The sequence below is a fragment of the Leptodactylus fuscus genome, chromosome 2 (assembly GCF_031893055.1).
Source record: "Leptodactylus fuscus isolate aLepFus1 chromosome 2, aLepFus1.hap2, whole genome shotgun sequence".
Taxonomy (NCBI): domain Eukaryota; kingdom Metazoa; phylum Chordata; class Amphibia; order Anura; family Leptodactylidae; genus Leptodactylus; species Leptodactylus fuscus.
Window position 1 is genome coordinate 103,686,105 of NC_134266.1, and position 27,269 is coordinate 103,713,373.

The 27,269-nt window shown below is 47.2% G+C and overlaps 1 protein-coding gene and 1 pseudogene across 1 annotated transcript in view; both read left to right on the plus strand.

Annotated features, from left to right (window-relative positions):
- Positions 1-27,269, plus strand: part of CACNA1S (calcium voltage-gated channel subunit alpha1 S) — a 676,496-nt gene that overhangs the window by 595,386 nt on the left and 53,841 nt on the right. The window lies entirely within an intron of this gene.
- On the plus strand, positions 737-18,665 carry LOC142196174 (piRNA biogenesis protein EXD1-like; annotated as a pseudogene).

Genomic DNA, 27,269 nt, shown 5'->3' on the forward strand with positions numbered 1-27,269 from the left:
GAAGTCTGCTTTCAGGCAATTAAAATACACGGCATAGAGCTCTAGCGTTTAAACAAACAAAGTAACGCTTTGTAGCTTTAGTTTATGGACATGGAATAAACAGTGAAGTGAATTGCTGCTGGGTCTAACAAACAATGAAGGCAGCTTAGACAGGGCTGTTGTTCCTGTACTCCCCCTTATTAAACCATCCACAGTAGTGATAGAAATATACTCCTAGTGAGGGATTAGTTTATACTGTGCAGGGTGCCCATATCCCTACCCCCTCCTGGGAGAGTTGTCATAATATCACCACTTCTGTTGATTTTGGTGGTTTTTTACTATCATTAATTTTGATTTAATACGTCTTTGGACATTTTGTGCTTTTAATATATATCAATAAAAGTTATTTTTAATACGTCCGTGTTAGTTAGCTACCTATCCTTTCTTTTTTGTTTTCACAATTTGGGCACGTAAAACTTGAATATATTCTTTTGGGTACTCTTTATAATAGCTAGTAGGATTTTGGTTATGGCAGGTTTTTTGACCAATAGTCTAGACACTGAGAGGTGGCTTACGGACACCAGGGAAGCCTTTTCAGAGGGGGATTTACCAACACATACCCTTAATCTGTCCATTTCTGCATCCTTTAGGAGACTTACCCGTATCTATAAGGACCATTTAAGATCATTTTGGGAGGCACAGACCCTCGAGGCATATATTAAAAAAAAACATTGTCCCACGAGGTCTTAGAATTACTATGGAATCATCTATTAGACTGATGAAATTATTGCTGGAAGAGGAAAAATTGGTTCTGGCTAAGACTAGTCAGGAACTAAAGGAACAAATTGAATTAACAAAGAAATGTTCTGCAAATGCAGATTTTGAACATAGGGAAGTTACTCTGCAGCAAACAGTGGAGCGTTTTATGGTTTATATGAAGGAGTGTAAGCACTTTCAGTATAAACGTGACCAAGAGGACTTTACGGGGGGGGGATTTATTTATTTCCCCAATAAAGGAAAATCTAGGAAGGAGACAGACACTGATTCATCGAGTTCGGAATATGAGGGGTCCGATAGTGATGCCCCTAGATCTAGAAATCGAAAAGATAAGGAAAGGGATACTCACCAGAATAAGGAAGACCCCCAGAGGTTCTTGAGCCCTCGGGTGAGCCCCCGTAGGGGCAGAAGATGTGGAGGGAAGCTAAATCAACAAAAAAGGTGGCTAGAAGCAGAGGCATAAACTGGGGTGATATCTAGGGGTGAAAGCAGTGTAGATGTGGAGGGAAGCTAAGCAGCAAAAACGGCTAGAGACAAAGGCATGCAAAACTCTACCCTGTTGCGACTTATTCCTAGGTCTGGGAGGATTAGCTGAGGGATCACTGTTTTTGCCACATTTTGGCACAAAATGAAAGTGCAATCCAGCCACGTATGGCGCAAGGATATGATGCAAGGACACCTACACATCTATCTCTGGCACATTGGGGAATTCACCCTCACCCGCCCTTTTGGCCTGCACCATCATGCGCCACTTCCCAGCCACTCCCCATCTCCCAGGCGTTTCATTGCAGGCAGAAGTACAGCACAAGCCACCCACATGCCAAAGCCTTTAGCGGCCTCATCTCAAAACTGCTGGCCCTGGAGATGTTGGCGTTTATGCTTCTGAATATCCAGGCCTTCCGTCACCAGATGGCAGCTGGGGCACCTCCCTATGCTGGGCCTAGCCGTTACTACTTCTCTTGGTGTGCTGTCCCCGCCTTGCGCCTGCACGTGTCCCATAACATCAGTCGGGCCCAGAGCTCCGCACTTTGCTGCAAGGTCCACTTGACCACCGACGCATGGACAAGCGCCTGTGGTCAGGGATGCTGCTTATCTTTAATAACAGGCAGGGTGAATGCAGTGGAGTCTGGGCCCGGGATGCAAACTGGGTTGGCCTATCTCCTCTCCCAGCCCAAAATTCATGGCAGGAGTTAACTGAAAGCCTACTATGCTACAACCTCCACCCCAGCTACAAGCGGTAAACGCTGTAACACTGGCGTGGGGGAGATGTCAGCAGGACGTGCTGAAGCTCATCAACTTGGGGGACAGACAGCACACTGTCTCCGAGTTCAGGGATGCCATCCTGGCTGAGATGGCAATGTGTTTTTCCCTGATACACCTGGGGCCAGGCATGTTTGTCTTGTGTGATAATGGAAGGAACCTGGTAGCAGATCTTGAGCTTGCCAGACTCAAACACGGTCCACACATGGCCCACATTTTCAACTTCTATGTGCAAAGGTTCTTTGAAACCTACACCATTGTGCCTGATATACTGTTCAAAGTGTGGCCATTTTTGTAAGCGAGAAGTAGCCTCTGCTAGGCAGAAAACATTCAGAGCACACTCCTCTCATCTTCGCACCGTTGGCTGGCGGAGGATGACGAGGGGGATGGAGTGCCATTTGATGTCACTGTCCCACACAAGGCTTGAGGGTGCACTTCAGTGCCTCCCATTGCTTCACCACAGATGGTGTGAAGGGGAGTGGAAAATGGAGGAAATGGAGAATGACCCTTTCAGTTGGGGGCACAAAAGTCATGCCAAGTAACACACTGGCACACAGGGCTGACTTCATGTTGGGTTGCTTTTCAAGAGACAAAGGCATAGTTCACATCATGGAGTGCAAACAATACTGGATTGAACAAAAAATTGGATTGAGCTGATATAGCGTGACTGAATTGCTGTGTATCACACTTAGCTGTAGGGGGTAGACCCTTAAAAATTGGATTTAGCTGATATAGCCTGACTGAATTGCTGTGTATCACACTTAGCTTTAAGGGGGAAGACCCTTAAAAATTGGATTGAGCTGATATAGAGTGACTGAATTGATGTGTATCACACTTAGCTGTAGGGGGTAGACCCTTAAAAATTGGATTTAGCTGATATAGCCTGACTGAATTGCTGTGTATCACACTTAGCTTTAGGGGGTAGACCCTTAAAAATTGGATTGAGCTGATATAGAGTGACTGAATTGATGTGTATCACACTTAGCTGTAGGGGGTAGACCCTTAAAAATTGGATTTAGCTGATATAGCCTGACTGAATTGCTGTGTATCACACTTAGCTTTAAGGGGGAAGACCCTTAAAAATTGGATTGAGCTGATATAGAGTGACTGAATTGATGTGTATCACACTTAGCTGTAGGGGGTAGACCCTTAAAAATTGGATTTAGCTGATATAGCCTGACTGAATTGCTGTGTATCACACTTAGCTTTAGGGGGTAGACCCTTAAAAATTGGATTGAGCTGATATAGAGTGACTGAATTGATGTGTATCACACTTAGCTGTAGGGGGTAGACCCTTAAAAATTGGATTGAGCTGATATAGCTTGACTGAATTTCTGGGTCTCCCACTTAGCTTTAGGGCAGGGGTAGGCAACCTTTTTTGTTCGGCGTGCCGATTTAAATAAAAAAATCAAAGATGAGGTCCTCGGAGTGCCGGGCAATAATTGTAAAGCTGATGACACCTACACTAAAGTCATATAGCACAAACCACAACATAGGGGTGCTGTCATACTGCGCTCCCAGCCACATGCGCTTACTACTATTTGCCTGGATACAGATGTTCTTTTCCATTAGAAGCAATGTAACATATGTAACCCACAATTAGTGGTAATGTATGTGACTGGGAGCAGAGTAAGGTCATACCTGTAAAGCGCTGACACACAATGTACCTGGATGCTCCATCCAGTCCCTTGGCCCTTCAGTTTTCTGTAAGTGAAACACAGATTAATTTCAGTCACTTTTAGTTCCTGGCGGTGCAGTAACCGCAAAACCCCAGCCAGGAATTAATGGGTGTCACACTTACACCAAAGTGACCGCACTGGTGCCCAGGAACTGGATTTGACTATAATTGCATCTAGTTACAGTGTCACCACCCAATAGAATCACACCAAGGCTGAGGCCCCACATTACAAAAATGCAGCTTTTTTTGTTGCAGATTTAGCTGCGTTTTTTTTCCATCAAAGCCAAGAATGGCTAGAAAAGGAACGGGAAATATATAGAAAGCTTCTTATATGTCTCCCTCCTGCTCAATCTACTCCAGGCTTCGGCTCAAAAAACACAGCAAAATCTGCAACAAAAAAAAAACTGTTTCTGCAACGTGGGGCTTTAGCCTAAGGCTGAGGCCCCCACGTTGTGAGAACACAGCTTTTTTGTTGAATATTTTGCTGCGTTTTTCTTGTTTTAAATTCTGATTTTATTGAAAATTTTACAACATTTGTTAAGTTCACAAATGAGGAAATGAAAAGGAAACAGAGTATCATTGAATACAGAAACGCACCATTATACAATGTAAGATATGCATTCAATAACTGTACAGAAAAATGAGCAGAAAGATTCATTAAACTGAAATAACTGGAGCTCACAATTTGTCTTTTTCTTCACAATAGGCAATGAAATAATAGTAAACAGTCACTTACTATAATATCGTATAGATGGAAGAGGGTATGTGGGGTAAGGGCGGATAAGGGAATCGGTGCAGGATGAGGAAGAGGAGGAAGGTGGGGTGGGGGGGCAGAATGCACAGAGGGGTGTAGTTTGCTTGAGCAAAGGTATTAGAGAGGAAAACTGACTAGTGTTCATGCTAGAGTGTCGCAAATGGACCACCAGGGGGACCAAATTTTCAGGTAGGTCTCTCTGGAGCGTAGTTTCCACCTGATTAACTCTTCGTATCTTGCTATTTGATGTACTTTTTCAAGCCATAGTTGAATGGAGGGTGTTTGTGTTTGCAACCAAAAGAGAGGTAATAAAGATTTTGCTGCTTCTATCAAATGTGTGGCTAAATTATGTCTTGAAGGAATAAAATGAGGGGAAGGCTTGGATAGCAGGACTAAGTCTGGAGTAAGAACAATGCTTTTGGCTAATATTTTAGAGATCCGCTCTTCGACATTCTCCCAAAAGGGTTTGATCAACTCACAAATCCACCAAATGTGCAACATACATCCTTTTTGTTTCTGACATCTCCAACAAATGTCAGTGTCGGAGAGATTAAGAGCGTGAAGTCGTTCAGGGGTTCTATACCACCTTGACAAAATTTTAAAATGCGATTCTTGGAGTCGCACACATCTGGAAAAACCATGCGAGTTTCTCATGATAGAGTTTACTTCCTCATCAGTAAAAACAGTTTGAAGATCTTTCTCCCAAGAGATGAGAAAGTTTGGTTTAGACATAGACTGCACATTGACTAGTGTTGATTTCAAGTGAGATATCTTTCTAAAAATTCGATTACCAGATGTCAATTGTGTCTCAAAAGAGGTCAAACGTCTAGAAATAGAGCCAATTTGCAGAGTTGACATGAGCCAGTTCTGGAAAGTGTTATAGGTAAGGAAGTTTAGCTTGATGTTAGGGAGTAGTTGCTGAAGGGAAGTGAGCGAAATCGGTTTCCCATCAGCTACCAAATCTTTAATGTTAAAAGCGTCTAGTTTAGACCAGAAACCATGATCTGCTTGAGAGTATTTTCCTAGAATCGCTGGTATCGCTGATATGGGCATAATTGGTGAAGGTAAAGGCGCCAATTTTTGTCCATATTGTTGCCATATTTCCCAAGGGCCACGCAATACCTACATATTATAGAGCCATACAACTTTCAAGATGGATGCAAATGACTTTCCCCTCGGGAGACCCAATCCTTACGGCACTGGCACACGCCCATTTTGAGGGGAAACACATACCCCTACTATGGGCTCCAAATCATAAACTGATGAAACTTTTGCTGCGTTTTTCTGAGCCTAAGGGCTCGTTCACATCTGCGCCCGGTCTCCGTTCTGCAGGTTTCCGTTTCCTGCACAAAACAGAGGCAGGAGACGGAAACCTGCAGGTCGTGAGCGTCGGTGAGCGTTTTATGCTCTCCGCCGCAAAACCGTTTTCTTTAAATCGGACACAGAGTCGGACATGCAGTACTCTGTGTCCGATTTTAAAAACTGGACATTTTGGCCCAGATACACAGCCACAAAAAATTGCTGTATATATGGGTCAATTGAAATGTATAGGTCTGTACTCTTATCCAAAGTTGTGGATAAAAAGTCTGGTCATGTACATTACAGCTTAGTAACTCATATTAATAGCAGTTAACCCCATCATGTCCCTCACATTAACCAACTGTGTGCTTTACATAAGGGATACTGATATGTGAGACATATGGAGGTAATAAGTGAACATCTTCATTATATAGGTCCTTTATTAGTACCCCTATATGTCTCACACATCAGTAACCCTTATGTGAGCCACACAGGGGTTAATATGAGGGATATGATGGGGTTAACTGTTATTAATGTGAGGCACATGGAGTTACTAACACTAAATTAATAACCCCAAATGCCTGACATTAATAAGAATAGTTAGTAACACACATGTACCTGGTGTTTTTACTTTCACTTTGCTCCTCTCCTCCTCAGGGCTGCAGACGGCAGGAGCTCCTCCTCACATGTAGCAGCAGGTCCAGGGAGCCCTTATCCTGTGCAGTGAGAGGCTGAGAGGCTCATCTCTGATTGGTGGCAGGGAGGGAAGGGGGTGTGTCCTACACCTCGGCTTTAGCCGAGCTTCTGAAAGGACGCTCTCTCTCTCAATTTAGTGCATGAAGGTTGCAGGCTGGCTGCCGTGCCAGCAAAATATGCCTCGCGTGCCACTCTTGGCACGCGTGCCAGGGGTTGCCGACCCCTGCTTTAGGGGGTAGACCCTTAACAATTGGATTGAGCTGATATAGCCTGACTGAATTGCTGTGTATCACACTTAGCTGTAGGGGGTAGACCCTTAAAAATTGGATTGAGCTGATATAGCCTGACTGAATTGCTGTGTATCACACTTAGCTTTAGGGGTAGACCCTTAAAAATTGGATTGAGCTGATATAGCCTGATTGAATTTCTGGGTCTCCCACCTAAGTTTTGGGGTTACACACCGTGAAAAACTGAAAAGAGTGGACATAGCCTAAATGAAATTCTGTCTCTCCCACCTCGATTTTGGGGTTACACACCCTGGATATCTGGATTAAGCGGACATAGTCTGACTGAATTTCTGTCTCTCCCACCTAGGTTTTGGGGTTACACACCTTGGATATCTGGATTGAGGGTACATAGTCTGACCTAATTGCTCTGCATCCTTGTTTTGTGGCTACACAGCCTGAAAAGCTGCTTTGCATGTTTATAGCATGAATTAACTGCAGTGGATTGCTGCAATTTTTCAAGAAACAACAAAATTCAAGTTTTTTTTTCAGCTATATGGACTTGTAAATGCAGTGGATTGCTGCTATTTTTCTGCCCCCCCCCCAAAAAAAAAAAAAATAAAAAATTCAAGCACGCCCCCTTGCTTTTACAGCAGCCGGTCAGCCACTACCTGCAGTCGTGTTCATACCTGTTATGGTTAGCAGGAATTATTTAAAAAAAAAAAACTAAACTGAAAAACCCTGTGGTGCCCTCTGGGCTACTGACTGCTAAAGACCTGGTGTGAACACTGTCTGACAGTTACTGTCACTGCCAGCTAAATAAGGACCAGGTGCGCTCTGTTAACATTCCCAGTGTCCTGTGCGGTCAGCACAGCCGCTACAAATAAACACTGGCTAGCCAGCATTCCTGGACTAGCCAGAGACCAACAAACCCTGTGTGCTTCCAGCCACCCAACCCCCAATGCAGCTACAGCCTAACAACTGGTCAGTGTGAACAGTGACTGACACAGCAATGACCTAGTGAGCTTTCACATAATTCACACACAAGGCAGCATGCTGCCCAACTACAAATGGCATTGCTGTCTCTGGGGATATTTCTAACTAGGGCCACTGAGTAATTACAGTCTGGAACCCAAGCGCGCGCGCGTGCACACACACACATCAATTCAGGTATCAGATTTGATTTGGGATTTGATCTTAGAGCACCCGGCGTCCAGACCAGCCCCCTTATATAGGCAAGGGGCAGTCACCAGCAAGTAGCCCAGCTGCCCAGTCCGAGCATCCATTGGTCGACACACATGTCGATCAACCAGTCGACCACGCCCGGCTGCTGCAAGGCAGATTAACCCTTGCAACCCTGGACTGTGCAGAGGAACAGACAGCGACGCCCAGATCATGGCCGCAGTTACTGCACAATCCTAACACTACCCCCTCCACGGCGCAACGACGCCATGCGTCTCCGGGTCAGAGACGAAAATGGCGAGGAGTGAGCCAGACACGATCTCTTGGGGACAGGTCTGTCCCTGACCTATGTCTGCTATAAACTGTTGCTCCGCTCCTGCCCTTGGCCTGCCTCATGTCAAAACAGATAGGCCATGGAACTTTGCAATTTAGTACAGGACTTGGCAAGTCAGGGGTGTGTACAAGTCTAGTCCCTTTATTCTGCCCAGAAACTGTGCCAACATTCAGCTTAGTGTTAGGTTTTTCCCTAGCTTTCCCTTTCAGGCAAAAACCCTCCCTGGCACCTGATGGCAGGGGACAGTGAGACTTTATTGCAGATTTACGCCTCCTGCTTCTGCCTTGAGGCAGCGTTGCCCTTGGCAACAGGTCAGTGGAGTAATTTTGAGACCTAGGTACCGGCAGAGTCTTAGTAGCATTTATAGTAAAGACCTCTGCAGGCTGAGAGGGTAAGACCTCCTGCTTTGAAGGCCTCACTGGAGGGACAGCTGCTGGTATAGCTCCATACACCTTCCCTTGCACTCAGGACTCCACTTATTAATCTCCCCTTGCCTCCAGTCTATGACTGGTGAGTGCCGGCGTAACCATGGGAGACCTAGCATCACTGCATCAGTTAAGTCCTCCAAGATGTAAAAAGAGAGCTTCTCTGTATGCAGTGTTTTACTCCGCAGAAGCAACGGTGGCGTCTCAAATCGTATCTGCGGCCGAATTTGAGACCAATCAACCACCGTAATGTTTATGGGGGTCTTAAGAGCTCTCATGGGAATACCATTTTGCTGGGCGAATTTGGCAGACATGAAATTCCCCATGGCCCTAGAGTCTATCATTGCTCTAGTATTTACCCAACCATTACCCAGCTTAAGGGCTACTGGGAAATGGACACGATTATGGGACTTTTGTGTACCAAGTAACCCACCCCGATGGACACTTGGCTAGCCTTCTTTTCCAGTGGGGTCGAGCATTGAGGAGCAATATGCCCTGGCCTGTTGCAACGGTAACAAATTACCCCCCTGATTTTCCTACTCCTGCTGCCACCAGGAGTGGAAGCACGGGAGGTGTCCATAGGTTCCGTGGACTCCTCAACAGGCGAGGCAGTGGTAGATTTTATGACCCCCCTCTGTGACATCAAATCAAATCAAATAGGCTTTATTGGCACGTCCGAATGGATATTTGGCATTGCCAAAGCTAGTAAAGTGTGTGTGTGTGGGAGGGGGGTGTTGGAGTCGAGGGCGAGAGTAAGGGGGTGGGGGGTGGCTGATTTGGGGTATAACAGTCCATGGAGTCTCAACTTCCTCTTAGTTGGTGACCGCTATATGGGGAGGTGGGGTGGGATGGGGCAGGAGGTTTGGGGTATAACAGTCCGTAGAGTCTCATCTTCCTCTTAGTTGGTGACCGCTATATGGGGAGGTGGGGTGGGATGGGGCAGGTGGTTTGGGGTATAACAGTCCATGGAGTCTCATCTTCCTCTTGTTTGGTGACAGCTGGACACGTATTGGGCAGCGATCTCCACAGTGGTCTCTTCTTCTCCCAGTAGGATGTAGAGTTTCCTCTTCTCGTCTGCAGATATGAAGTCTGGGATGTGGGCAGAGAGTTTTTGGTAGTAGATGCCCCTCACAGCTGAGTATTTGGTGCAGTGTAGCAGGAAGTGGGTCTTGTCTTCTAGGGCCCCCTCGTCACAGTGCTGGCACAGTCTATTCTCCCGTGGCTTGTACGTCTGCCTGTGTTGCCCCGTCTCCATCTCCAGGTTGTGGGCGCTCAGTCTGTACCGGCTCAGGGTCTGTCTGTGTTTGGGGTGGCGTATTCTCACCAGGTAGGTGGCCATGGTGTAGTCTCTTTGCAGTGACTGGTACACGGTGAGTTTCTTGGAGTTATTTATTGCGCTTCTCCATTCCTCGATGTACCGCTCTTTGTCTCAATGACTCCTTTTATTTGAGCCTTGTTCAGGGCATGTTGGGGGTTTTGGCTTGGCAGATGGCTGATGCTTGGTTGGAGGATATCAGTTTTTCTCTGGGCTCTGTGGCTCAGCCAGGCTTGGTGGTGGTAAGAGCCAGGACTGCTGTCCTGTATGTGAGTCCAGAATGATAGCACCCTCTTCTGCATGGTCAGCCATAGGGGAAGTCTGCCTAGCTCTGCCCTGCAGGCCATGTTGGCGGTGCTGCGATGGACATGGAGCAGGTACTTGCAGAACTCCAGGTAGAAGTTCTCTGTTGGGCTGGAATCCCACTTTGACTGGTCTGGGTAGGTGGCTGGATCCCAAACCTCACTGCCATAGAGGAGGATCGGGGAGATGACTGCATCAAATATCTTCAGCCAGACCCTCACCAGTGGTTTGAGGTGGTACAGTTGTCTTCTGATGGCATGGAAGGTTCTGCAGGCTTTTGCTTTCAGGATTTCTATTGCTGCTTTAAAGCTTCCTGATTGGCTGAGCTCCAGCCCCAGGTAGGTGTAGCTGTTGGTTTTCTCCAGTGTGGAGCCGATCAGTGTGAATTGTGGGGTGGAGAATTTATTGTGGCCTTTCTTCTGAAGTACCATGACTTTGGTCTTCTTGTGGTTGATGGGTAGAGCCCATGTGGTGCTGAATTTTTCCAGCACTGACAGGCTTTCTTGGAGGTCTTTCTCGGTGGGGGCCAGGAGTAGGAGGTCATCGGCGTATAGCAGGAACTTCACTTCCCGATTGTTCAGGGTGAGGCCTGGGGTTGGTGAGGCCTCCAGGGCTGTAGCCAGTTCATTGATGTAGATGTTTAAGAGCGTTGGGCTCAGGCTACAGCCTTGTCTGACCCCTCATGCCTGTTGGAAGTATGCTGTCCTTTTCGCATTCACCTTCACACTGCATTGGTTTCCGGTGTAGGAGCTCTTGATGACGTCATATGTTCTTCCTCCTATTCCACTTTCTAAGAGTTTCAGGAGCAGGCCTGGGTGCCATACTGAATCAAACGCCTTCTTAAAGTCCACGAAGCAGGTGAATATCTTGCCTCTTCTGGTGTTGTGGACGTGCGTCTTGATGAGGCTGTGCAGGGTGTGGATATGGTCTGTGGTGCGGTGGTTTGGCATGAACCCTGCTTGGCTCTTGCTGAGGACCCCGTGTTGTGTGAGGAAGGTGAGGATTCTGTTGTTGATGATGCTGTTGAACAGCTTCCCCAGCGTGCTGCTGACGCAGATCCCTCTGTAGTTTTTGGGGTCATAATGGTCTCCATTCTTGTAGAGGGGGGTTGTGAGGCCTTTGTTCCAGTCTTCGGTGAAGTGTCCAGCATTGAGCACGAGGGTGAATAGCTTTGCCAGTGCCGCGTGTATTGCTGGAGGGCTGTATTTGATCATCTCTGGTAGGATGCCGTCAGGGCCACTGGCCTTTTTGCCTTTCAGCAGGGCAAAAGCCTGTATATCTTTTATGGTGATTGGCGAGTCCAGAGGGTTCTGGAAGTCTTTGATGACTTTCTCCATGTCCCTGAGTTTGGTGATTATCTGATGCTGTTCTGGGGTTAGTTCTTCTTCTGGGATGTTTTTGTAGAGACCTCTGAAGTAGTTGAGCCAGATATTGCCATTTTGGATGTGGAGGGAGTTTTTCTTGGGCTTTGTGCCCATGTGGTGCCAGGTCTCCCAGAATGAGCTGTCCTGGAGGGAGTCTTCTAGTTGCTCTATTTTGTGGGAGAGGTACTTCTGTTTCTTCTCTCTGAGGATGCCTTTGTATTGCTTGCATAGATTGTTGTAGGCTTCCCTCGTCTCTCTGTTGTTGGAGTCTCTGTGTTTTTGGTTGGAGACTGCCCTTAGAGAACAGTGTAGAGCCTTGCAGTCGCTGTCAAACCATTTGTGAGACTGTTTGTTAGTCGGTCCCTTGGGCTTTGTCTGTTTCAGGCCTGCTAGTTCTGCCATGGTGTACAGGATGTTATTGAAGTCCTTCACTGCTCGTGTGACCCCTTGTTGGTCTGGCTGGTAGGAACTCATATAGAAGTTTGTGAGCAGTTCCTTGATTTCGGGTTGGTTAGCCGCATTGGTGTATTCAGTAGCCCGGTGGCTGGCCCATTTAAAGGATGGTAGGTTGTAGAGACCAATATGGTGGGGCTGCTGTGTGAGTGGCTTGGCAGTGGATCTCATGTACAGCAGGATCTGGTTGTGGCCTGACAGGTGTGTCTCAGGGGTGACTATGAGAGCATCTATGTCTGCTGGGTCTGCGTCTGTGATGACATAGTCCACCACGCTGTTGCCCACGTGGGAGTTTAGTGTGAAGCGTCCCTGAGAGTCCCCTCTGGTACGCCCGTTCATTATGTACAGTCCCAGACTCCGGCACAGGTTCAGCAGCTGTCTCCCGCTCTTGTTGACGACTATGTCATAGCTATTTCTTCTTCTCTGTGCAGACTCCAGGTGGTGGACCTCGCCTACCGGGATGTGCAGGTTTCCATCAGAGGACAGGAAGTCTTTCTCTGTGCCAGTTCTGGCGTTTAGGTCGCCGCAGATCAGCACTCTGCCTTGGGACTGGAACTTGGCAGATTATGCTCGAGCCCCCGCTCCACTCTCCTATCAGACAACTGTGTATCCACACGAGTAGCTGAATTTATTAGGGCAGAGAGGGAGGTAGAAGGCTTTCGGCCTGCTAGTCCGTCCTTTATATTTGAGGACAAACCTTCCCAAAAGATTGCCACCAGTACCTTGTCTGGCCAATCCAGCTCGGATGCCAAGGTTCGAAACTCGATAGCAAAGTCTGCTACCGAGCTCTGGCCTTGCTTTAAACGTAAGAGCTGAGAGGCATAGGTGGACTGGGGCACTGGGCCATGAAACACCAGGCGTAGTGCTTCACACAGCGTGTCTAGTGTAGCCAAGTCTGCTGCATCCCGTTATTTTAACGGGGTGACCCAGGCCAAGGCTCTCCCAGTGAGCAAGGAAACCACAAAGGCCACTGTAGATTTCTCATCTGGGACGAGACTGGGACAGGCTTCAATGTATGTTTTACAATGGTGAATGAATCCCCGACATCCCTGCAGCTCACCCGCATACCGCTCCAGAGGCAGGAGACGACACGCTGACACTGCAGGGGTCGGCAGACTACCAACCAACTGAGCCATAGCCTGAACTAACCCTTGTGATAGGTCAGAAAAATTAATTGGGGCAGCTGGTGGAGATTGCTGCAAGTGTTGCTCCACCGCTCCCAGGCATGTGTTCAGACTATTGACAAGACTCGCCAATTGTGAAGACGAAGTCATATTGCGGCAGGGCTCTGGCTCTAAGATACTGTTATGGTCAGCAGGATTTATTAAAAAAAACTAAACTGAAAAACCCTGTGGAGCCCTCTGGGCTACTGACTGCTAAAGACCTGGTGTGAACACTGTCTGCCAGCTAAATAAGGACCAGGTGCGCTTTGTTAGCTTTTCCAGCTAAATAAGGACCAGGTGCGCTGTCCTGTGCGGTCAGCGCAGCCGCTACAAATAAACACTGGCTATCCAGCACTCCTGGACTAGCCAGAGACCAACAAACCCTGTGTGCTTCCAGCCACCCAACCCCCAATGCAGATACAGCCTAACAACTGGTCAGTGTGAACAGTGACTGACACAGCAATGGCCTAGTGAGCTTTCGCACAATTCACACACAAGGCAGCATGCTGCCCAACTACAAATGGCATTGCTGTTTCTGGGGATTTTTCTAACTAGGGCCACTGAGTAATTACAGGCTGGAACCCAAGCACCCACACACACATCAATTCAGGTATCAGATTTGATTTGGGATTTGATCTTAGAGCGCCGGGCGTACAGACCAGTCCCCTTATATAGGAAAGGGGCGGTCACCAGCAAATAGCCCAGCTGCCCAATCCGAGCGGCACACATGTCGATCAACCAGTCGACCACGCCCGGCTGCTGCAAGGCAGATTAACCCTTGCAACCCTGGACTGTGCAGAGGAACAGACAGCGACGCCCTGATCATGGCCGCAGTTACTGCACAATCCTAACAATACCCAAGAGTCTGGTCTGCCCCTCCTTCCTCCCAACATGCCTAATCTTCCCAACAGAGTCATCCCACCCTTACCCCATCCCAGGGTCTCTTTTTGGGTCCTTTTACTGTCTCTCCCTCTGTTGAACCACTTCCCCTCAATACGGTGTGATACTAAACAATATATTTGATACTCAGGTCGCTGATGTCTACCTATTCTCAATGGAAACTGGTGGCTTTCTTCCCAGTCACACAAGTACAGTTAAGGATTGTTCGATGTCATATCTCTCAACCTTTCACCCTCACAAGTTTCTTTCCTAAAGTATAAGGAAACTTTAATGAAGGACAATCCGAACATCTGGTGTGACTGTCCATTGGCAACTGCAGCACTGAAGTTACTATCTCTGGAAGTGGTACACCTTTTTTCTCTGTGTTTAGCCATGCTTGATGCTATGCTAGCTGACTACTAGAGATGAGCGAACACCGTTTGATCGAATAGGTATTCAATGAAATATCATGGCGTTCGATGTATTCGTTCACAATCAAATACAAGGCCGCATACGCAGTAAAAATTTGTGTCCACTCCCACCTTCCCTGGCGCTTTTTTTGCACCAATAACTGCGCAGGGGAGGTGGGACAGGAACTAAGACAACGGAGGCAGTGAAAAAAATTGAAAAAAAACCATTGGCTGCTGAAAACATGTGACCTCCCAATTCATAAGAACGGCCGCCGCCCTATTCGTGTCATTTCAGTTTTGGATAGGGAGAGTGTGGAATAAGACTGTCAGTGTGATACAGTGCTTTGGTTAGGCAGGAATTCTGAATAATAACAGCTCTTTTCAGAGCTCAATAATCGTTAGCTAGCTAGCTAACTAGCTATTAAATCATGCAGCGTAGCAGCAGGGGATGTGGGCGAGGACGTGGACGTGCATACCCAGCTGGGTGTGTAGTCCACAGTCCAGCTACTGGAGAGTGGCTGCCAGCATTGCCTCTCGTCAGTAGCAGCAGGGTACGTGCGCGAGGACGTGGACGTGCATACTCAGCTGTATATCCACCCCACAGTCCAGCTACTGGAGAGGGGCTGTCAGCATTGCCTCTCAGTAGCAGCAGGGGGCGAGGATGTGGACGTACATACCCAGCTGGGTGTGTAGTTCACAGTCCAGGTACTGGAGAGGGGCTGCCAGCATTGCCTCTCGTCAGTAGCAGCAGAGGATGTGGACGTGCACACCCAGCTGGGTGTCTAGTCCACGGTCCAGCTACTGTAGAGGGGATGCCACGAATGTCCTTCGTCATCATGAGCAGGCGACGTGGGCTAGGATGTGGATACCCAGCTGTATATCCACTCCACAGTCCAGGTACTGGAGAGGGGCTGCCAGCAGCAGCAGGGGACATGGGTGAGGACATGATAAGCAGCTGGGTATCCACTCCAGAGCCCAGGTACTGGAGAGATGCAGTCAGCAAACAATTTTCTCTTCCTCCTCATACTCCTCCTCCTCCTCCTACAACCCCAGCCCCTAATTCTGCATGTGATTTTTTTTTTTTAATATAAAATATATATATATATATATATATATATATATATATATATATATATATATTTCCATTATCTCTCCCCCCCCCCAGCGGGTTGCAACTCAATTTTTTAGGGCTCCAGCCCAAGTGCCTGCAAAATAATTTTTTAGGGCTCACCCCAAGGGGTTGAAATCTAATTTTTTAGGGCTCACCCCAAGGGCCTGAAAATTAATGTTTTAGGGCTCCCCAAAGGGCCTGAAAATTAATGTTTTAGGGCTCTCCCCAAGGGCCTGAAAATTAATGTTCTAGGGCTCCCCCAAGGGCCTGAAAATTAATGTTCTAGAGCTCACCCCAAAGGCCTGAAAATTAATGTTTTAGGGCTCACCCAAGGGCCTGAAGTCTAATTTTTTAGGGGTCACCCCAAGGGCCAAAAAATGAAACACTGCTGCTGCATGGCTCTAGTCACCCCAAGGGCCAAAAAATAACACACTGCTGCTGCATGGCTCTTGTCACCCCAAGGGCCAAAAAATAAAACACTGCTGCTGCATGGCTCTAGTCACCCTAAGGGCCAAAAAATAAAACACTGCTGCTGCATGGCTCTAGTCACCCCAAGGGCCAAAAAATAAAACACTGCTGCTGCATGGCTCTATTCACCCCAAGGTCCAAAAAATAAATCACTGCTGCTGCATGGTTCTAGTCACTCCAAGGGCCAAAAAATGAAACACTGCTGCTGCATGGCTCTAGTCACCAAAAGGGCCAAAACATGAAACACTGCTGCTGCATGGCTCTAGTCACCCCAAGGGCCAAAAAATAAAACACTGCTGCTGCATGGCTCTAGTCACCCCAAGGGCCAAAAAATTAAACACGGCTGCTGCATGGCTCTAGTCACCCCAAGGGTCAAAAACACTGCTTTCTAAAGGCTCTACTCATGCCAAGGGCCAAAAGCACTGTAGTCGAAAGGCTCCACTCACTCCAAGGGCCAAAAACACTGCTTTCTAAAGGCTCCACTCACTCCAAGGGACAAAAGCACCGTAGTTGAAAGGCTCCACTCACTCCAAGGGCCAAAACACTGCTTTCTAAAGGCTCTACTCATGCCAAGGGCCAAAAGCACTGTAGTCGAAAGGCTCCACTCACTCCAAGGGCCAAAAGCACTGTAGTTGAAAGGCTCCACTCACTCCAAGGGCCAAAAACATTTCTTTCTAAAGGCTCCACTCACTCCAAGGGCCAAAAGCACTGTAGTTGAAAGGCTCCACTCACCCCAAGGGCCAAAAACACTGCTTTCTAAAGGCCCTACACATGCCAAGGGCCTAAAGCACTGTAGTCGAAAGGCTCCACTCACTCCAAGGGCCAAAAACACTGCTTTCTAAAGGCTTTACTCATGCCAAGGGCCAAAAGCACTGTAGTTGAAAGGCTCCACTCACTCCAAGGGCCAAAAACACTGTTTTCTAAAGGCTCCACTCACTCCAAGGGCCAAAAACACTGCTTTCTAAAGGCTCGACTCACTCCAAGGGCCAAAAACACTGCTTTCTAAAGGCTCTACTCATGCCAAGGGCCAAAAGCACTGTAGTTGAAAGGCTCCACTCACTCCAAGGGCCAAAAGCACTGTAGTTGAAAGGCTCCACTCACTCCAAGGGCCAAAAGCACTGTAGTTGAAAGGCTCCACTCACCCCAAGGGCCCAAAACACTGCTTTCTAAAGGCTTTACTCATGCCATGGGCCTAAAGCACTGTAGTTGAAAGGCTCCACTCACTCCAAGGGCCAAAAGCACTGTAGTCAAAAGGCTGCACACACTCCAAGGGCCAAAAACTACAGCTTTCTAAAGGCTGTACTGATGCTAAGGGCCAAAAGCACTGTAGTTGAAAGGCTCTACTCACTCCAAGGGCCAAAAGCACTGTAGTTGAAAAGCTCCACACACCCCAAGGGCCAAAAACACTGCTTTCTAAAGGCTCTACTCATGCCAAGGGCCAAAAGTACTGTAGTCGAAAGGCTCCACTCACTCCAAGGGTCATAAACACTGCTTTCTAAAGGCTCCACTCACTCCAAGGCCCAAAAACCCTGCTTTCTAAAAGCTCTACTCATGCCAAGGACCAAAAGCACTGTAGTCGAAAGGCTCCACTCACCCAAAGGGCCAAAAACACTGCTTTTTAAAGGCTCTACTCATGCCAAGGGCCAAAAACACTGCTTTTTAAAGGTTCAACTCACCCAAAGGGCCAACAAATCTCTGCTGGTGCAAGGCTGAACTAAGTTAAAGGGCCTAAAACTCTGCAGGTAGAAGGCTGAAGTTCCCCGAAGGGCCTAAATTTCTGCTGGTAGCTCAGCTTAAGGGTCTGTAACTTAATTTGGAAGGGCTCATGTTAAGGGCCTTAAATGTGAATTTTGGAAGGTCTTACCACATCACACACACACACACACACACACACACACATCCACAATGACAGTTCAGGGTGGCGACTGAAGGATTTTCCATTGCCTATTCCATCTGTGGTTTTCATGGGGAATGTGATTTAAAGGGGTGCTTGTTAATGTTTGTTGAGCTGAAATTGGGGTTTGTGTCCTTCCATTTGGGGAGTAAAGAAGGTTTTCATGTATTTTCCCACTTTGATAGAGGTTTTTTTGAATGTGGAAAGTGTGTAGTTGTTAAGCTGTGATAGTGGGGTAATAGAGGGACTTTTTAGATGCCCCCAGACATGCTTCCCCTGCTGTCCCAGTTGCATTTTAGAGGTGTTGGCATCATTTGCTGAGTTGTGATAGTGGACTTGGTGACCCTCCTGAGTCGAATGGTGTGATCCCCATGAAACAAAGCATTTTCTCTCATAGACTATAATAGGGTTCGATATTCGTTCAAATAGTCGAATATTGAGATGCTATTCGGAACGAATAACGAACATTGAATATTTTACTGTTCGCTCATCTCTACTGACTACACTTGGTTGGTCGATGGTTCTCTTAATGCATATTGCCAAGGGACATCAGATGTGTTTCTCAGCACTGAGACCACCTCCTGAGCTCCCAAAGAAACTTCAGCAGATTTGTGTTTTACAGCAAAAGAGAAGAGAAAAAGCCTTGAAAGTATATCAAGTGAATGGTGCGGGTTTCCTCAAAAGGGCGGAGAAGTAATGGCTGCAAGTTGTACTACATTTATATAGCAGTTTTCAGTGTTCTAGTACCAGTGTCTGGTGCTTGTACTGCTTGAGTTATTGGTTGAAATAATGTCATAGAAATAAATGAAAAATACAAGGGGTAGACCCTTAAAAATTGGATTGAGCTAATATAGCCTGACTGAATTTCTGGGTCTCCCACCTCGGTTTTGGGGTTACACACCATGAAAAACTGAAAAGAGTGGACATAGCCTGACTGAAATTCTGTCTCTCCCACCTCGGTTTTGGGGTTACACACCCTGGATATCTGGATTGAGTGGACATAGCCTGACTGAATTTCTGTCTCTCCCACCTAGGTTTTGGGGATACACACTCTGGATATCTGGATTGAGCGGACATAGCCTAATTGAATTTCTGTCTCTCCCACCTAGGTTTTAGGGTTACACACTGAACAACTGTATTGAGCGGACATAGTCTGACTGAATTTCTGGCTCTCCCACCTAGATTTTGGGGTTACACACTGTGAAAAACTGTATTGAGCAGACATAACCTTACTGAATTTCGGTGTCTCTGACCTTGGTTTTGGCGGTACACACCCTGGATATCTGGATTTTTCCAGCTCTATATGAACTTGTAATTGCTGTGGATTCCTGCTAAGTTTTAGCCCCCCCCCCCAAAAGAAATTCAAGGCTTTTTCCAGGTATATGAACTTGTAATTGCTGTGGATTGATGCTATCTTTCAGGCCCCCCTAAAATTCAAGGCTTTTTCCAGCTCTATATGAACTAGTCACTGCTGTGGATTCCGGCTATTTTTCAGGCCCACCCAAATTTAAAGACTTTTTCTTTTCCAGCTATATGAACTTGTAATTGCTGTGGATTGCTGCTATGTTTCAGCCCCCCCCCCCCAATTCAAGGCTTTTTCCAGGTATATGAACTTGTAATTACTGTGGATTGATGCTATGTTTCAGGCCCCCCAAAATTCAAGGCTTTTTCTAGCTATATGAACTTGTAATTGCTGTGGATTGATGCTATGCTTCCGGCCCCCCCAAAAAAATTCAAGGCTTTTTCCAGCTATATGAACTTGTAATTGCTGTGGATTCTGGCTATTCTGTGTGCGGACAGCCAAAAATGAAAGCTGGTTCTCCGCTATATATGAACTTGTATCTGTTGTGTATCCTTGTTTTCCACCGTCCGGGGAAAGCTAGACTGATGTCCCTGTAGTGTATAGCTTTGAGAAGAGCTGTTGGTTTTCTTCATTACTTCTTCACTGTCTATCTGAAGCTAATCGCTATCTAGCCCTCAGCAGATATGTTTCTCTCACTATGTCTGACTGCAAAAATAGCGAATAGGGCGGCGGCCGTTCTTATGAATGGGAGCTCACATGTTTTCGGCAGCCAATGGGTTTTTTCAACTTTTTTCACTGCCTCTGTTGTCGTAGTTCCTGTCCTACCTGCCCTGCACAGTTATTGGTGCAAAAAATGCGCCAGGGAAGGTGGGAGGGGGATACGAATTTTTACTGTGGATGCGGCCTTGTATTTGATTGTGAGCGAATACATTGAACGCCATGATATTCGATCGCTCATCTCTACCAGTCTCCCATGGGTTTCTCCCAATTGATTAGCTTATCCATCCTAACTTAGTAGGAAGGAAATGGCAACCTGAAAATGACATTGGAGTACTGGAATAGACTGAGCTTTTATGAGCCAGTCATCGAGATAGGAAACAATAACAGGCCTTGTAGTCTGAATGTGGCGGCCACTTGGGTGACTACTTTGGTGAAGGCGTATGGGGCAGTGGCAGTGCGGCAAACTGGAAGTGCTCTCTGTGGCTGGAGATCTCGATGGCAATCCTGAGATACTTTCTGTGGATGATAGATGGGGACTTACGTCCTTTAGATGCAAGGTGATCATAACTTTGCCCTGCTGGAGGAAAGATGTCATGGAGTCTACAGATTCCATCCAGAATGGTTTCCTTTTATAAACTGGTTGAAGAATCTCAGGTCTATTATCATCCCCAATCTCCCATGGGTTTGGAACCAGGATGACTGGAGAATAAACCCCCACTGACAGACTTTTGAAGATGGTCTGTTGAACAGCAGGCAAGCACGAGTTGTAACAAATCGGTCGCAGGGAGGATGGTTGAATTCGATAGCATAACCATGCTCTACCACCCGCAGAACCCAGGGATCTTGTATCAGTTTTCGCCACACAGTGGCAAGTGGGAGAGGTGACCTCCCACAGGGCCCTCAGTCACAGAGAGCGGCTCACTTTCTAAAATTGGATCTCTTCTTTGGCTCTTCTCTGGAGAGCCCACGCCCAGCTCTTCTGGAGCAATATCTAGAACGTCTTTGAGGCTGAGCTCTAGCCTGAGAGAAGGAATCTCGACCCCGAGAAAGGGGAGGTCTTCTACCTCTGGAAGCATGTGGCAGGGATCTTCCTTTATCCTTGGCCAACCCTTCCATTAGGTTGTCCAGTCCACGGCCAAAAAACCTTCCCAGATATGAAAGGAAGGGAACATAAAGCTGATTTGGAGGCGATGTCAGCTCTTCATGGTCTGAGCCATAGGAGTCTTCTAGCGACGGTCGACTGTGCCATGGTTTTCGGAGGCGAGTTTAAGTTGTTGCCCCAAAACCTCCCACAGGAAATCGGCTGCCATATGAATGGAATCCATGGATGCCAGGGTGTCATCTCTGGGGACACCAGCGTCAATGTCACGCTATAACTGAGCAAGACGAGCCCGTAAAGAATCAGAGACTTCTTCTGATGAAATAGCAACCACCGCCTGAGCCGATGCAGAAGAATATATCTTCTTCAGGGAGGCATCTACTCTCCGGTCTAGGAGCTCTTGCAGGTTGGATCCATCCACTATAGGGACGACTGTCCGGCGGACAGTTTTGCCACTGCAAGGTCCACCTTTGGAGGAGGTCCCCATCGGTATAGTTGGGATGCATCGATGGGAAACATACTTTGAAGACCCTTGAAAACATAAGCTCTTTCCAGTTGCTTCCATTCCTGCTCCATAATTTTGGTCAGAGCAGTGTCCACAAGGCCCCCTCCCTTAACAGTCATTGTGTATGTGTGTATGTGTGCGTGTGTGTGTGATGTGGTAAGACCTTCAAAAATTCACTTTTCTGGCCCTTAACATGAGCCCTTCCAAATTAAGTTATTAAGCTGAGCTTACCAGCAGAGATTGAGGCCCTTGAGGTGACTTGAGCCTTTTACCAGCATAGTTTTAGGCTTTTTAAGTTAGTTCAGCCTTGCACCAGCAGAGTTTTTGCCCTTTCGGTGAGTTGAGTCTTGCACCAGCAGAGTGTTAGCCCCTTTAAAAGTGTTATCCCCTAAAATGGTGGTTCCAAATTCATCACTCTCATTGTGTGGGATTGATGCAGTGGATTGGATTGAGGACCCAGACATTGACCTTGATTTTGATTGTGAAATTGATAACATTTTGGCATCAAGTCCTGGGGGTAACTATTATTTAGAGGAGCGCAAAGGTGGAGAATTGGCTGAAACCACTACTACCAGTAATGGTCCTCTAATATCGGACTCTAAATTACCTCTACAGCGTTCTGATCTGGTGTTAATAGTCCAAACAACATGCTCCAGTACTTTAGATGTAGATCAGAAACCACTTTCCCTTCCGACACCAGATATAACCAAGCTTCATCATCATCATCATCATCATCATCATCATCCTGCTGAGATGGAGCCACTAAAGGAAACCTTGCCTTCCAAAGCATGTTCTGGAGCTGTGACTGAGCCAAATCTAAACACAGAGTCCTTTGGAACTGAACAAAATTCACCAGCAGTGTTTTTATCTACACTGCTTTCACCCCTAGACATCACCCCTGTTAATGTCGGGTAAGTGGCCTCGTTGTCCACCAACTCCTCTTCCAGTTGCTCACTGTCCCCTTACTGCAAACCACACATAGCTCGGGCCTGGTCTGCTTTATACCCTGCACCCTGCTTAACGCAGCTGCCATATCTGGAGTTGTGATGAGCACATGCTAATGTTTCGTGTCCAGTGGAAAAGATGGGATAGGATTTCACATAAGTCTGTTACCCATGGAAACTCATGCTGCAGAAACTGCGGGAGCTGACTCTGAGGAACCCTTGGGTTTTGGACATGGTACTCCATCAAGGGTCTCTGCTGCTCACACACTCTACTCAACATGTGGTACGTCGAGTCCAGCGTGTGGGGACGTCGCACATCAGCTGGTGTTCTGGCAGATGGAGGCGTTGCTGGAGGCTTCGGAGGCTAGCAGCGGCTCCTGTACATTTGCGAAAGTGGGCGCACAAGCGCCGCACTTTCACCAGTAGCTCGTGTACATTTGGGTATGTTTTCAAAAAACGTTGCACCACTAAGTTAGACGTGGGCCAGGCATGGGACATGTTGGAGGCTGGCAAGCTCCAGAGCCACTACCAGGTTCCTGCCATTATCACACAAGACAAACATGCCTGGCCCCAGGTGTAGCAGGGAAAAGCACATTGCCATCTCAGCCAGGAGGCAGTGTGCTGTCTGTCCCCCAAGCTGATGAGCTTCAGCGCGGCCTGATGACGTCTCCCCACGCCAGTAGCTGGGGTCAATTCAATGGCGGAGGAGGAGGAGGGTGGTGTTTCAGCACTCCTGCCAGGAATATTGGGCGGGGGAGACAAAGCAGGCCACCACAGTTTGCGACCCGGTCCCAGCTTCAACTACATTCATCCAGGCTCACGTTAAGGGCCATAAAAGTGAATTTTGGAAGGTCTTACCACATCACACACACACACACACACACACACACACATCCACAATGACAGTTCAGGGTGGGGACTGAAGGATTTCCCATTGTGTATTCCATCTGTGGTTGTCATGGGCAACATGATTTAAAGGGGTGCTTGTTAATGTTTATTGAGCTTAAATTTGGGTTTGTGTCCATCCATTTTGTGAGTAAAGAAGGTTTCCAGTGGAAAGTGTGTAGTTGATAGGCTGTGATGTTGGGGTAAAACAGTGACTTTGGCGTGCTAGATGCCCCCAGGCATGCTTCCCCTGCTGTCCCAGTTGCATTGCAGAGGTGTTGGCATCATTTGCTGAGGTGTGATAGTGGACTTGGTGACCCTCCTGAGTCGAATGGTGGGATCCCCTGAAACGAAGCATTTTCTCCCATAGACTATAATGGGGTTCGATATTTGTTCGAATAGTCAAATATTGAGATGCTATTCGCAACGAATTATGAACATCAAATATTTTACTGTTCGCTCATCTCTAGAGACTGGGGATGATAATAGACCTGAGATTCTTCAACCAGTTTATAAAAGGAAACCATTCTGGATGGAATATGTAGACTCCATGACATCTTTCCTCCAGCAGGGCAAAGTTATGATCACCTTGGATCTAAAGGTCGCATATTTACATGTCCCCATCTATCATCCATAGCAAGTATCTCAGGATTGCCATCGAGATCTCCGCCCACAGAGAGCACTTCCAGTTTGCCGCACTGCCACTGCCCCATACGCCTTCACCAAAGTAGTTGCCCAAGTGGCCGCCACATTCAGACTACAAGGCCTGTTATTGCTCCCTATCTCGATGACTGGCTCATAAAAGCTCAGTCTATTCCAGTACTCCAATGTCATTTTCAGGTTGCCATTTCCTTCCTACTAAGTTAGGATGGCTAATCAATTGGGAGATAGTGCCTTCTACCCAGAAGAAATTCCTAGATAGAGGCGGACGCCCGGTTTTCTTCAGGACCTGGCGAGTTACCATCCAAGCCGCCATGAGAATCCTCGGCCTGATGTGATCCTCAGCCAGGGTCGTCCCTTGGGCTTTATGACATTTGTGTTTCCTCCAGATGAAAGTGTTGAGCGCCTGAAACAGGGACTGCACAGGGACTGCACAAGAAGATCTGCCTTTCTCCCAGTACCCGTCTTTTCCTCAGATGGCGGATACACCTGAAAGACGCAAAGTCCTCGGTCCAACCTCGTTGGACCCCGTTGACAACAGATGCATCCCATTGGGGATGGGGAGCCCATATGGATGACCAAACCATTCAAGGACGTTGGAAAAGAATGGGAAAGGGAGCATCCAACCTGAAGAAGCTCAGGGCAGTTGCCTTGCAAGGAGGTACCAGATCTCCAGCCCTACTGAGAGAGGTGAATCTAATTTTTACGTGGGCAGAGAAGAACCTGTCCCACTTATCCGCTGTTCATATCAAGGGCTCCCTGAACATAGTAGCGGATCATTTGAGTCGGGGTATTTCCATTTCAGGAGAATGGTCACTCAATCCAGTCGTGTTTCAACAGATCGTTGAAAGATGGGGTCTCCCAGAGGTCGATTTTATGGCAACCCGACTCAACGCCAATGGGGAAAAGTTCTGCTCACTGTACTAGTCAGAAAAGCAGCTTGAAGCATTATCCGCTAACCATTGTAACACCTGTTCCTGGTGCTCGGGCCTGGTCTGCATTGTAACCTTCACCCTGCTTAACGCATGCTAATGTTTCTTTTGATATAAAGTTATTTTTTTGTCCATATTAATGTAGAGGAAAGAAGTTTTCAAATTATTTATCCACTTTCATAGAGGTTCTTGTGAGTTTGTAAAGTGTCCAGTGGAAAGGATGGGATAGGATTTCACATAAATCTGCCACCCATGGGCACTCATGGTGCAGAAACTGAGGGAGCTGACTTTGATGAACCCTTGCATTTTGGAGATGGAACTCCATCAAAGATCTCTGCTACTCACACACCCTGCTCAACATATAGTATCTAGGGTTTCAGCATGTGGTGACCTCACACAACAGCTGGTGCTTCAGGCAGATGTAGGCGTTGCTGGAGTGTATTGAGGCTAGCAGCAGCTACTGTAGACTTGCCAAAGTGGGCGCACAACTGCCGCACTTTAACCAGTAGCTCGTGTAAATTGGGGTACGTTTTTAAAAACTGTTGCACAAGTTGAAAACGTGGACCAGGCATGGACCGTGTTGGAGGCTGGCAAGCTCCAGAGCCACTACCAGGTTCTGGCCATTATCACACACGAAAAAATGCCTGGGCCCAGGCAACCACATTGCCATATCATCCAGGATGGCATCCCTCACCTCGGAGGCAGTGTGCTGTCTGTCCCCCAAGCTTATGAGCTTCAGCACGGCCTGCTGACGTCTCCCCACTCCAATGTTGCAGTGTTTCCAGCTCATAGCTGGGGTCGATTTAACGGCAGAGGAGGAGGGTGGTGTTTCAGCACTCCTGCCAGGAATATTGGGCTGTTAGACAAGGCAGGCAACCACAGTTTGTGACCCGGTCCCAGCCTCAACTGCATTCATCCAGTGTGCCGTGATTGAGATGTAGCGTCCCTGGCTGCATGCACTTGTCCACGCGTCGGTGGTCAAGTGGAACTTTGTGCAAAGCGCAGAACTTAGGGCCTGCCTGATGTTGCAGGACACGTGCCGGTGCAAGGCTCAACTCACCCTAAGGCCAAAAACACTGCTGGTGAATTTTATTCAGCTCCAAAGGACTCTGTGTTTAGATTTGGCTCGGTCACAACTCCAGAACATGCCTTGTAAGGCAAGGTTTCCTTTAGTGGCTCCATCTCAGCAGGATGATGATGATGAAGCTTGGTTAAATCTGGTGTCGGAAGGGAAAGTGGTTTCTGATCTACATCTAAAGTACTGGAGCATGTTGTTTGGACTATTAACACTGGATCAGAACCCTGTAGAGGTAATTTAGAGTCTGATATTAGAGGACCATTACCGATAGTAGCGGTTGCAGCCAATTCTCCTCCTTTGCGGTCCTCTAAATAAAAGTTACCCCCAGGACTTGATGCCAAAATGTTATCAATTTCACAATCAAAATCAAGGTCAATGTCTGGGTCCTCAATCCAATCCACTGCATCAATCCCACACAATGAGAGTGATGGATCTGGAACCACCATTTTAGGGGCTAACACTTTTAAAGGGGCTAACACTGCTGGTGCAAGGCTCAACTCAACCAAAGGGCAAAAAACTCTGCTGGTGCAAGGCTGAATTAAGTTAAAGGGCCTAAAACTCTGCTGGTAAGAGGCTGAAGTTACCTAAAGGGCCTCAATCTCTGCTGGTAGATCAGCTTAAGGACCTCTAACTTAATTTGGAAGGGCTCATGTTAAGGCCAGAAAATTGAATTTTGGAAGGTCTTACCACATCTCTTACACACACACACACACACACACACACACACACACACACACACACACACACACACAATGACAGTTAAGGGTGGGTACTGTTGGATTTCCCATTGCCTATTGTGTGGTTGTCATGGATAACGTGATTTAAAGGGGTGCTTGGTAATGTTTCTTTAGCTTAAAATTTGGGTTTCTGTCCATCCAATTGGGGAGGAAAGAAGGTTTCCAGGTATTTTCCCACTTTCATAGTGTTTTTTTGTTTGAATGTGGAAAGTGTGTAGTTGATAGGCTGTGATGGTGGGATAAAACTGTGACTTGGGCTTGTTAGATGCCCCCAGGCATGCTTCCCCTGCTGTCCCAGTTGCATTCCAGAGGGCTTGGCATCATTTCCTGAGGTGTCATAGTGGACTTGGTGACCCTCCTGAGTCGAATTATGGGTTCCCCTGAAACGAAGGATTTTTCCCCATAGACTATAAGGGGTTCAATATTCATTCAAATAGT